At 36.2% G+C, this 13456-nt stretch overlaps 1 protein-coding gene across 1 annotated transcript in view; it reads left to right on the top strand.

Moving 5' to 3' along the window:
- Positions 1 to 13456, top strand: part of BSN (bassoon presynaptic cytomatrix protein) — a 551915-nt gene that overhangs the window by 205451 nt on the left and 333008 nt on the right. The gene's annotated exons all lie outside the window — the stretch shown is intronic.

Genomic DNA, 13456 nt, shown 5'->3' with positions numbered 1-13456 from the left:
GTAGGGGGTGCCTATCATCCAATAAGGATTAGTTGGAAGTGTCTATCATCCAATGAGGATTAGTAGGAAGGGTCTATCATCCAATGGACATTAGTAGAAAAGATCTTTCATACGATGATGATTATTTGGAAATGTCTGTCATCCAATGGGCATTTGTTGAAATGGTCTGTCATCTAATGATGATTAGTAAGAAGGGTCTGTCATCCAATGGAGTAGAAATGGTCTGTGTTCCAATGTGCATTAGTTGGAAGTGTCTGTAATCCAATGAGGATTAGTAGGAAGTGATTACAGTGTCTCTTTAAGTATTTTTTTTTTCTAATTTACACTACAGCTCTTATTTGAGTATCATTAAAACAAATGCCATCATATAATGTTTTTATATGGGAATTCTGATGGACCACAAAGAAATCCTTTTGCCTAATAGCCGCATGCTTCGTTTGCTGTGATTTTGTATTGCTATCAATAAAATCCTTTACTTACACCAAATAGGTACATAATCATTAAAGAAAATAAAGAATCTCTTATATTCTCATTTACAGTTTACTCTGTTATTCATTTTTATGTGTTCCCATTTACTGTGTTAATAATCAGGTCACGCCACAAGGGAACATAGAACTAAAGTAATAATATTCAGTAGAAAGCAGATACTTTACAATTTGAATAATAACTGGCGTTCACTACTCTAGCTGAAATACAATTTATTTGTTGCTGTATCCAAATGTCCTTATATTATTATTTCTAACTATATATGCCCATAATGTGTCCAAGAGAACAAAGCAGATTTTATAGTAAACTTGATAGTAAAAGTAGAAGGTTATACAAATCAAAGTCTACAGAACTATGTCCCTTTAAGAACATTTCATTTCAATGCACTTTGCAATATTACTCAACATGATAGTTTGGTTAAAAACAGACCTGTTTATAGGCACCAGTACCATCTGTATAGCTAAAAACAATAAAACAATAGATGTTTTTTAGCTTATTAAAGTCTCACAAAATGATTAATCTCTTTAGGACAAGCTAGTTTCCCAATCTCATAGTGCTATAAAAAAAAAAAAAAAAAAAAAATTAAAGCTAATTACACAGACCATTGACAGAGCATAAATTTGTATTTCTAAATGTGATTATGATTAAAATGTAGCCAATTACATCCTGTGGTTTTGTGATATGTGTAATAACAGCAAATTAAAAAAAAAAAAGCCTTTAGGAAAAATAATCTTATTCTATTGTGAGAGGAGAAAGTAGGACATTACTGCCATTGTATTCTCAGATATCAGCATCTGAATATATCACATTACAAACCGCCTTACATAAAAAAAATAGTTATTGTGCAACAAATTTACCTAGTTAAAGGGACACTGACCCCAAAATTTTTCTTTCGTGATTCAGAAAGAGCATGACATTTTAAGCAACTTTCTAATTAACTCCTATTATCAAATTTTCTTCATTCTCTTGGTATCTTTATTTGAAATGCAAGAATGTAAGTTTAGATGCCGGGCCATTTTTGGTGAACAACCTGGGTTGTTCTTGCTGATTGGTTGATAAATTCATCCACCAATAAAAAAGTGCTGTCCAGCATTCTGAACTAATAAAAAAGCTTAGATGCCTTCTTTTTCAAATAAAGATAGCAAGAGAATGAAGAAAAATTGATAATAGGAGTAAATTAGAAAGTTGCTTAAAATTGCATGCTCTATCTAAATCACAAAAGAAAAAATTTGGGTTCAGTGTCCCTTTAAGTATTAGGGGTAGATTTATCAAATGCTGGGCGGACATGATTCGCTGCAGCAAATCATGTCCGCCCGTCATCGCTAAATGCAGATAGCATACTTTGTCGGCATTTAACATTGCACAACCATTTCTCATGAAATGCTTGTGCAATGCAGCCCCCTGCACAGTCGCGGCCAATAGGCCGCTAGTAGGGGGTGTCAATCATCCTTATCGGATCAGGATGATTGCAGTGTATCAGTCTGATCCCGCCAAACAAGGTCAGTCCAGGCCCAAAATATTTTAAGGCAATCCTCCTCTGAACAAAGAACAGGGCAACCTCAGATGATCGTTTAGGCCTTCATTGGGCCTCATCAGTGAGGTGCAGCCATATTCCTCAAAGCACATTGGGCAAAGAGTTCACGCTTGGTTTCACCTTTTTTCCTTAGGGAGACTAAATACATAAAGAAAGAGAAGCACTCTCACAGGAATGAACAACAGCTCAATAACTTGTTAGTTTGTTCTATGGCGATTTACCATCTGGGAGCAGCTTTTTTTAGCCCAATTGTGCCTTTCACAGAGAAGAACTTGAAGTATATCAGTCTGATCCCGCCTAGCTAGGTCAGTCCAGCCCCAAAATACCAGATAACCCCAGACAACTATTTAGGCCTTTATTGGGCCTCATCAGTAAGGTGCAGCCATATACCTCTAAGCACATTGGGTAAGGAGTCCCCTTTTTTCCCTTAGGGAGACTAAATAAATACAGAAAGAGAAGCACTCTCTCAGGAAGGTACAAGTGCTCAATAACTTGTTAGCTTGTTGTATGGCAATTTACCACCTGGGAGCAGCTTATTTTAGCCCAATAATGCTTTTCCCAGAGTAGTACTTTCCTGAAGTATATCAGATAAGAGCTGACTGGTATTTCGGTCTGGACTGTCCTTTTGGATGAGGTCAGACTGATATACTACAGGAAAGTTCTCTTCTGTTAAAAGCACAGATTGGGCAGAAAGAGGCTGCACCCTTTGTGGGTACCATCCCATAGGGTGGGCTGTTACGCACTATCCATCCCCAGTTGAGCTCTTCTCTTATGTCACATGATATCAAAGGGATACATAAATCAAAATTAAGCATGATTCAGACAATGGGTTTCATCTTGGAAACCCATGAGGTGCAGCTGCAACTTCGCTGGGCTGCAGGGGATAGGCTGCAATGCAGAGAAAAATGCTAACACTAAAACAGTGATAACTTTTACTAGAAGCATTTTTGCCAATACAATTATATTGCAAATATGTTTGTATTCAAAGATGTAATTCATGTATGTGCATTTGAATTTTGACTGGAATGTCCCATTAAGTCTGGAGTCTGCATTTCCACTTTCAACAGGAATAAAAAAGCCCACAATTTTCTGAATTAAATCACAGAAAATGAGACAAAATAAATAATAAAAATATATAAGTTGTTTTGCTACGTACAATAATTTAACATTTTTATAGTACAATATAAAACTGTTTAATGTCCCTTTAAAGGGACAGTAAAGTTAAAAATTAACTTTCATGATTCAGATAGAGCATGTCATTTTTAGAGACTTTCCAATTAACTTCTATTATCAAAAGTCCACAGTCTTTTTATATTCACACTTTCTGAGGCACCAGCTACTACTGAGCATGTGCAAAAGTTTGCAGTGTATACATATATGTCTGTGATTGGCTGGTGGCGTTCATATGATACAGGGGGCTCTGCAAATTTAAATACATTTTGAAATTTGTCAGAAGAAATCTACTGCTTATTTAAAATTGCTATTTCATTGTCTTTTTTTATTATGCATCTGTTGAGTTTGCAATTTTGCTGTATTTTTAGAGGACCTTCTACTAAGCGTTACCCTTTTACTAAACCCATTATATTAAAATGCGAAAAATCTTCTTAAAGCTTTAATTTTTTTATGTTTAAACCAAGATACAAAGAAGAAAAAACCTACTTTGTAATAAAGCGCACTATCTGCATTTTAATTTCGCTGAATTTGGGAAGAGAAAACCAAAGGGACTTATATATTCTTACTGTGGAGTGGAAGATGCTCTTTCATCTATAGTTTCGCTTTAGCAAAAGGTCGTCCTTTTTTTTTTAGCAGTGTTAGTCATTTTTTTTTTTATAAATTAGATTCAGCCTTGAGTTAAAGGAACAGTTTACCCTATTTTTTCCCCTTAAATTTCTTGCATATTGAGCACATAGACATTATCAGTGTAGCCCATGCCCCCAGTGTGATATGGGAGCTGACATCTTTGAAACTTGGGTTATATTCTGACTGATCCAGGCATTATCAAGTCTGACTCCCTATTATCGTAGATTAGTTTTGCATTATCAACAAATGCACAATAAAAAGACAATGCAATGACATTAAAGGGACAGTTTACTCAAACATGTTCCCCCTTTAATTTGTTCCCAATTATCCACTTTACCTGCAGGAGTATATTCAATTGTTTATACTTTACATTAACCTTATATTGGCATTTTAATTAGTTTATTTAGCATGTGGTATCGCCACCCATCCTGAAAGTTTTTGGCCTTGAGGCCAAGCTGTATTAACACAGCCAGTAGAAGAAATTACACTCCCAGTGGGGTATAGAAGAGATAAGGTAATACAATGTTAATTTTCCATTGTTCTCTCCAAGTATTGGTGATTGGTTTATGGACAGATATAAGATAAAGAAGCAGGTATATGTACACAATGTGATAAAGTAATGAGATCTGATTATACCTACAAGCTCAACCAATTTTATTAGGTTCTGGTTTCTAAACACAACATCAGCTAATTTATATACACAAATAAGCCTTAGAAAAGCAAATTTCATACATTTTATATTCTGCAGCTGGTAAAAAAAGTAATTGGAAACACATTAAGGGAAAAACTATTTTAGAGTATACTGTCCCTTTAAATCTGAACTTCAAATGTGAAGTAAATTTTTTCCTGTCAAATTCCACTCCTCCTGTATCATGTGACAGCCATCAGCTAATCACAAACAATATTCTGCACATGCTCAGTAGGAGCTGGTAACTAAAAAAGTGTAAATATAAAAAGACTGCACATTTTGTTAATGGTAGTAAATTGGAAAGTTGTTTAAAATTGCTGCTCTATCTGAATCATGAAAGATTATTTTGACTTGAGAGTACCCTTCTTGTAAGGCTTTGACAGGAAGTAAATGGCACTGCAGACATGTAGGGAGGGAAACAAAATAAAATAAAAGGTAAAATCCATTTAAATAATACATAAAGCAAATATTTCTGTTATACTAAGTATAAGACAAAGCTTAGTGCTCATATTACAATAAAAATAATACAGTTTAACATCCCTTTAACACTGTTACACTAGTAAAAATGGTCTAAATGACTGTGTGTGGTGTAGGAATATATACTATATCCACAGTGAGTTGCCAACTGTGATATATATGCAGATAAAAATGCTTCTATACTGAATTTAAATGCACACCTGTTTTATTTATTTAATTAATTAATTATTTATTTATTTATTTAATTGTGACTGTAATGTAGCTTTTATTATCTTCTGTGTGCTGGGATGCTTTTTGAATGAAGAAAAAATAAACAAAAGACTGCAAATATTTTATCTTCTGGCAAAGACTCAAATAAAATGTAAAATGATTTTGGCTGCAGTTTGCATATCAGTTGATTTCTTTGTGTTATTGCATTTTATATACACAATTGTGCATACTATAAAAATGGTTATCTCCTTGGGTAACCCATGTAAACGAAAGACCTCCCAGGCAAAAATTGAAGCAAGCTCTTGAGCAGTAGGCAGCTTCTTCAAGGGAATGCAATGTGACATTTTAGAAAAACGGTCAACCACCATTAGGGTAACAGTATTGCCATTGGAAACAGGGAGCTCGACAATGAAGTTCATGGAAAGATGTGTCCAAGGATGCTCACAAATATTGGTTGGAGAAGACCCACAGGAAGACGTTGAGGAGTCTTGTTCTGTGCACAAACTGAGCAGGAGGCAACATATGCAGCAACATCAGAACGAAGACCTGGCCACCAGAATTGTCGAGTGACAGACCAAATAATTTGGGTTCTTGCCCGGGTGACCTGCGGCTTTAGGATAGTGGTAAGTGTGCAATAGTTTAGTTAGAAGATTTTCCGGTACAAAGCACTTACTACCAGGTTTCTCAGGAAGTGCATTGGTTTGTGCAGCCAGGATCTCCTCCCCCAAGGGAGAAGTCAAATTAGTACGTATGGTGGCCAAAATATGGTCAGGAGTTATAACTGTAGTAGGTACAGACTCCTCCTTGGACAGAGGTGAAAATTGTCGAGAGAGGTCATCAGCCCTAACATTCTTACTACCAGGCAGGTAGGCGACCACATAATTAAGCCAAGACAAAAATAGCGCCCATCTGGCCTGTTGGGGCGACAAATGTTTTGCTTCGGATAGATAAGTTAAATTCTTGTGGTCAGTAAGAATGAGCACTGGTACGTTAGTACCCTCGAGAAGATGCCTCCATTCCTTGAGTGCCAAAATTATGGCCAGTAATTCCCTGTCCCCAATTTCATAATTGCACTCCGCTGGACACAATTTCCTAGAGAAGAAACCGCACGGATGCAAGTAACCGTCAGGCGTAGGACGCTGAGACTTAAAGGGCACCTACTCCAGTCTCAGACGCATCAACCTCAAGAACGAAAGGCAAGAGAGGGTTAGGATGAGCCAGAACTGGAGCGGCAGCAAAGGCAGTGCAGACAACTTGTCAGGATCCATGAAGAACCCTGCAATGGAGATTACATAATCTAGGAAGGTTACTTGAGTCTGATGGAACTCACATTTCTCAAGTTTACAAAACAGGCCGTTCTCACGTAGTCTCTGAAGTACCCGTGTGACATCAGAACGATGAGCCTCAAGTGTGGGTGAGTGTATGAGGATGTCGTCTAAGTAAACCACAGCACACTGTTGCAACATATCTCATAGGACATCATTAATAAATTCCTGGAAAACAGCAGGAGCATTACATAGGCCAAAGGGCATTACAAGATATTCAGAATGCCCGCTCCTGGTGTTAAATGCTGTTTTCTATTCATGCCCCTCCTTGATCCTAACAAGATTGTACGCTCCTCTCAAATCAAGTTTAGAAAAGACCATAGCTCCCTTGAGGCGGTCAACGAGTTCCGTAATGAGCGGAATAGGGTAAGCATTCTTAATGGTAAGACCATTAAGACCCCTATAATCAATGCATGGTCTTAACTCGCCACCCTTTTTTCTTCACAAAGAAGAAGCCAGCCCCTGCAGGAGAGCAGGATTTGTGGATGATCCCTGTGACAGAGCATTGGCAACATACTGCTCCATAGCACAATTCTCTACAACAGACAGAGGGTAATACACAGGAACTAACAAACAAGACAATGCAAGGACAAAAGCATGCTGAACAGAGGCCCTTTAAATAATAAGTGTGACATCATAATCTTGAGATTACAACCTGTCTCACACTGATGATGTTCACCAGTTTGGCCATAAGAGAGTGCCCAGATGAGTGAGCAGCGTTACACACTCTGCATCAGATTCAATGAGAGAGGTAAGTAAAATGGCAGCGAGCAGCAAATAGCAAACAAAGCAGGGTTAAACTCTTACAGAAAGGAAGTCATGTGATCCAAAGCTGGGATTGAATCATGGGGGATTGCCTACGATGCTAGGCACATTTTCAAGGCAGATCTTCAACTTTATTGAATCAGGAAGGTTCAGGACAACAAAAAAATGTTAGAATGTCCCATGCCGTCCTAACGGCGTTGAAGCCCAGTGCCTTTAGGACAGAATGAAACTTCTGAACAGCGTTAATCGGTTAAACTAGTCCACTATAACATATGAGAAGAAAAAAACTTGAAAATATTTAATGAAAAATAAAAAAGAGACAGTACTGTTAGCTTTGACATAGTAAGGCTTGTCCATGAGGTTATCTTAAGGGGGCAATCAGATCATTCAGAGGTGTAATAGAGGATGAATTCTACATGCTTGTTTAAGGTTTAAATGAAAAAACCATGGTGATGCCCCTAGAACCACCTGGGAACACTCACGGCCAGTAAATTTTTACATTATGGAGACAAAAAGAAGAGAGCGCTTTATGGTGTGATATCGCACTGACAAGTGAAAAACCAAGGGGGAACAGCAACAATGGAAAGGTACTCACAAGAGAGTTGGCACTAACAGTTAGTGCATACGAGTAGGCTGACCTTTTACAGCAGTCAGTACGCTGGGGGATAGATCCTGCCTGTTGTCCGCCGAAAGTGGAAAACCAGCTGTTCCTGGTAGCTGCAATAGGAGAAGTCCCTCTGCACACAGCGTGTGCGAATCGATTAGGCATGTATGAAACAGGTAATCTGCTTCACAGGTGATTCCAGAGGGCTGTACACTGACGTAACACAGTGCGGTGTTAAAAAAAGGCTAGCAGTTATTTTGGCGTAGTAACTGTATATGATTACAGCAGATTCAGATGTATTGAAAAAAAGTTGCATTTATTCAGAGCAATACAACGCTTTTCTCGGCCGTTATGCTCTTTGGCCGTTTCATCAGGTAATAATTACTCGTATGCACTAACTGTTAGTGCCAACTCTCTTGTGAGTACCTTTCCATTGTTGCTGTTCCCCCTTGGTTTTTCACTTGTCAGTGCGATATCACACCATCAGGCGCTCTCTTCTTTCTGTCTCCATCTCTTAGATCACCCGACTTACCACCGGCCTCGGAGAGGAGCTGCCTTCACCTTTTGAATTTGTTTGGTGACTGCGCCATTTTTTAACACTCTCATTCAGAATTTCTGTATCCGGTTGTTTTTTTTTTTCACTGAACATTTGTTGCTTTTGGATTATCCACCAATTTTTTTTACACCACTGATTTAGATTTTATTTTACCGGATTTTTTTATTTTACATCTTGGGACAAAAAATACTATTAGATATTTTTGAACACTGAAATATTTATTTATTTATTTTTTGGTTACATGACATGACCTAGTGTTGATAGCACATTTTTTCATTGCACTGTTCTGCAACTTGTATTGATTGTTTATTTGCAGCACCTATTGCTTACTATATGCATTGCTAGTTTTAGCTTTATATATTTTTTTTCTCTATAACACATTTTGTTGTTTTTTTATTATTATCACAAGCGCACCCTATTGTATGCTTAATTGCATACTTCTTTTAAATTTTTACATTAGCGAGGTTTTTGAATTCTTGTTATATCCAGAGAGACTACTTTACCCTAAAAAAAGATATTAAAATATAAATTAAAAATTACTAAATAAGATTTTACAAGCATGTTTGTTAAAGTGATTGTAAACTCTCCTCTTTATAAAAACAGATCCGGAATGTCATTGATATTTTATTATTATTATTATTATTATTGGTTATTTGTAGAGCTAGCTACAACAAAAGTGCCATATGGGAAGAGTACTAATTGGACAACAATTCAAACCGTTTTCTCACGGAAAAATTTACTTTTAAAGTGGGTGGCGGAGCGCAGGGTATTTGAATTTTATATCTATATTAAAAAGTAAGTTATAGCGCATGTTCATTTCAACTGATGAATTAAACTCCATCTACAATATCACTAGCATTCCGGATCTGATTTTATAAAAGGAAGGGTTTGCCATCACTTTAAATGTTTCCGTTTCAATTATTGCTATTTTATGTTCTTATTTGCTTTGTGAGATATCATATGTTGGGTCACTTAACATTGCAGGAACACCCAGAAATAACAGTTATATAGTTAAAGAGGAGAGAGTATAGTGTAATTCACATTAAGTCCCCAACTGAATTATAATATATATCAACACAGGAAAATATATATATATTGGACCTGTGTAGAGGGAATCAATCCCTTAGCTAATAGTAAACCGGGGGGTGCTCAATATCCTTAACTAACAATAAGTAAATATATGTAGAGAGAGTGGATATAATCATAGCACACAGAAACTACTGAATTAGGATAATTCAATGTGTCAGTGAACTGGCTAAGTTCGGGCCGAATGAATAATGAAACATAACTTTTAATATTAAGAATTAAAATAAAGATTGGTGAAAAACATTCACACATTCACAGTACATATTAAAATCAGTTAAAAATAATAGATGGTGAATGCTGCAATGCCTAGGTATAGACCGTATAGTGTGAGTTAAATGGGTAAGTCTGGCAGGGAAGCACCATAAAATGCTCACGGATTGCACAATTGGCTAATCTACAAAGAGGATTGACCTCGCACAAAATTATCTCTAACTAGTGCAATACTGGAGCGGTGCTTGCATCTGTCAGAGTCCCAAACAATGAGTCTATTTATCTAAGTGTATCTTTCAATAAGTTCCCATAAGTATTTAAATACTAGTATACAGTGAGTGCAGAATTATTAGGCAAATGAGTATTTTGACCACATCATCCTCTTTATGCATGTTGTCTTACTCCAAGCTGTATAGGCTCGAAAGCCTACTACCAATTAAGCATATTAGGTGATGTGCATCTCTGTAATGAGAAGGGGTGTGGTCTAATGACATCAACACCCTATATCAGGTGTGCATAATTATTAGGCAACTTCCTTTCCTTTGGCAAAATGGGTCAAAAGAAGGACTTGACAGGCTCAGAAAAGTAAAAAATAGTGAGATATCTTGCAGAGGGATGCAGCACTCTTAAAATTGCAATGCTTCTGAAGCGTGATCATCGAACAATCAAGCGTTTCATTCAAAATAGTCAACAGGGTCGCAAGAAGCGTGTGGAAAAACCAAGGCGCAAAATAACTGCCCATGAACTGAGAAAAGTCAAGCGTGCAGCTGCCAAGATGCCACTTGCCACCAGTTTGGCTATATTTCAGAGCTGCAACATCACTGGAGTGCCCAAAAGCACAAGGTGTGCAATACTCAGAGACATGGCCAAGGTAAGAAAGGCTGAAAGACGACCACCACTGAACAAGACACACAAGCTGAAACGTCAAGACTGGGCCAAGAAATATCTCAAGACTGATTTTTCTAAGGTTTTATGGACTGATGAAATGAGAGTGAGTCTTGATGGGCCAGATGGATGGGCCCATGGCTGGATTGGTAAAGGGCAGAGAGCTCCAGTCCGACTCAGACGCCAGCAAGGTGGAGGTGGAGTACTGGTTTGGGCTGGCATCATCAAAGATGAGCTTGTGGGGCCTTTTCGGGTTGAGGATGGAGTCAAGCTCAACTCCCAGTCCTACTGCCAGTTTCTGGAAGACACCTTCTTCAAGCAGTGGTACAGGAAGAAGTCTGCATCTTTCAAGAAAAACATGATTTTCATGCAGGACAATGCTCCATCACACGCGTCCAAGTACTCCACAGAGTGGCTGGCAAGAAAGGGTATAAAAGAAGAAAATCTAATGACATGGCCTCCTTGTTCACCTGATCTGAACCCCATTGAGAACCTGTGGTCCATCATCAAATGTGAGATTTACAAGGAGGGAAAACAGTACACCTCTCTGAACAGTGTCTGGGAGGCTGTGGTTGCTGCTGCACGCAATGTTGATGGTGAACAGATCAAAACACTTACAGAATCCATGGATGGCAGGCTTTTGAGTGTCCTTGCAAAGAAAGGTGGCTATATTGGTCACTGATTTGTTTTTGTTTTGTTTTTGAATGTCAGAAATGTATATTTGTGAATGTTGAGATGTTATATTGGTTTCACTGGTAAAAATAAATAATTGAAATGGGTATATATTTGTTTTTTGTTAAGTTGCCTAATAATTATGCACAGTAATAGTCACCTGCACACACAGATATCCCCCTAAAATAGCTAAAACTAAAAACTACTTCCAAAAATATTCAGCTTTGATATTAATGAGTTTTTTGGGTTCATTGAGAACATGGTTGTTGTTCAATAATAAAACTAATCCTCAAAAATACAACTTGCCTAATAATTCTGCACTCCCTGTATATATATATATATATATATATATATATATATATATATATATATATATATATATATATATATATATATATATATATATATATATATATATATATTTTTATATATATGTTTATATATGTGTACATGTGTACATATGTAACAAATACATATGTATACTTATATAGACATATATACAGTATATATATATATATATATATATATATATATATATATATATATATATATATATATATATATATATATATATATATATATATATATATATATATATATAAATTTGGTCAGAACTGATGGCAAGATGAATGCAGAATTTTATAAAACAGAAGCCTCATTTTCCACTTCTTGATTAGAGTTTAAACACTGCTGATTTGCATTTTCAATTCCTTGGATATCTTTTTATATCCCTTTCCTGTTTTATACAGTTCAACTACCTTTTTCCCACAGATCCTTTGACAATTATTTTTCTTTCCCCATGAATCCTGAAACGTCAGTGCAGCACTGGATGAAAAAGATGTAAGGGTCTGTCAGGAGTCCAGAAACTCATTGACCTTTTATACACACACACTAATTACAAGCAAACAGATCACAAGTGAGGATGGTTACCTTTAATAGCCATTCAAACCCCTTTGCGTCAACTTGTGTGTATGTTATCAAGCCAAAATCACCAGGGTATGTAAACTTTTGATCAGGGTCATTTGGGTAGTTTCTGTTGTCATTATGATTTAAAAAGAGTAAACACAGTTGATTGATAATAGATGGCTTCAGCCAAACACTAGCCATGAGTGAAAGAAAAGTTTTTGTGTTATCATTCATATTCTATGAAAAATGTCCAAGAAATCATAAATTCTGCCAGGGAATGTAAACTTATGAGCACACCTGTATGATAGGATTCTATCAGCCAATCGGAATTAAGGTAGGAAAATTCTGATTGGCTGATGGAATCAGCCAATCAGATTCAAGTTCAATCTGATTTTTTTATTTTTTGTAACTTAGTTCTTTTTTATTTTTTGTACTTTAGTTAGTTTATTTCATTGTATTTATTTGTAGGTATTGTATTTAATTAATTTATTGATAGTGTAGTGTTAGGTTTAATTGTAGATAATTGTAGGTATTTTATTTAATTAATTTATTGATAGTGTAGTGTTAGGTTTAATTGTAGATAATTGTAGGTATTTTATTTAATTAATTTATTGATAGTGTAGTGTTAGGTTTAATTGTAACTTAGGTTAGGATTTATTTTACAGGTAATTTTGTAATTATTTTAACTAGGTAGCTATTAAATAGTAAATAACAATATAATAGCTATTGTACCTGGTTAAAATAAATACAAAGTTGCCTGTAAAATAAATATTAATCCTAAAATAGCTACAATATAATTATTTGTTATATTGTAGCTATATTAGGGTTTATTTTACAGGTAAGTATTTAGCTTTAAATAGGAATAATTTATTTAATAAGAGTTAATTTATTTCGTTAGATTTAAATTATATTTAACTTAGGGGGGTGTTAGTGTTAAGGTTAGACTTAGCTTTAAGGGTTAATACATTTATTAGAGTAGCGGTGAGGTCCGGTCGGCAGATTAGGTGTTAATACTTGAAGTTAGGTGTCGCCGATGTTAGGGAGGGCAGATTAGGGGTTAATACTATTTATTATAGGGTTATTGAGGCGGGAGTGAGGCGGATTAGGGGTTAATACATTTATTATAGTAGCGGTGAGGTCCGGTCGGCAGATTAGGGGTTAATAATTGTAGGTAGGTAGCGGCGACGTTGGGGGCGGCAGATTAGGGGTTTATAAATATAATATAGGGGTCGGTGGTGTTAGGGGCAGCAGA

The sequence above is a fragment of the Bombina bombina genome, chromosome 7 (assembly GCF_027579735.1).
Source record: "Bombina bombina isolate aBomBom1 chromosome 7, aBomBom1.pri, whole genome shotgun sequence".
Lineage (NCBI taxonomy): Eukaryota > Metazoa > Chordata > Amphibia > Anura > Bombinatoridae > Bombina > Bombina bombina.
The sequence above is the reverse complement of the archived record's forward strand: the minus strand, read 5'-3'. Positions and strand labels throughout refer to the sequence as shown.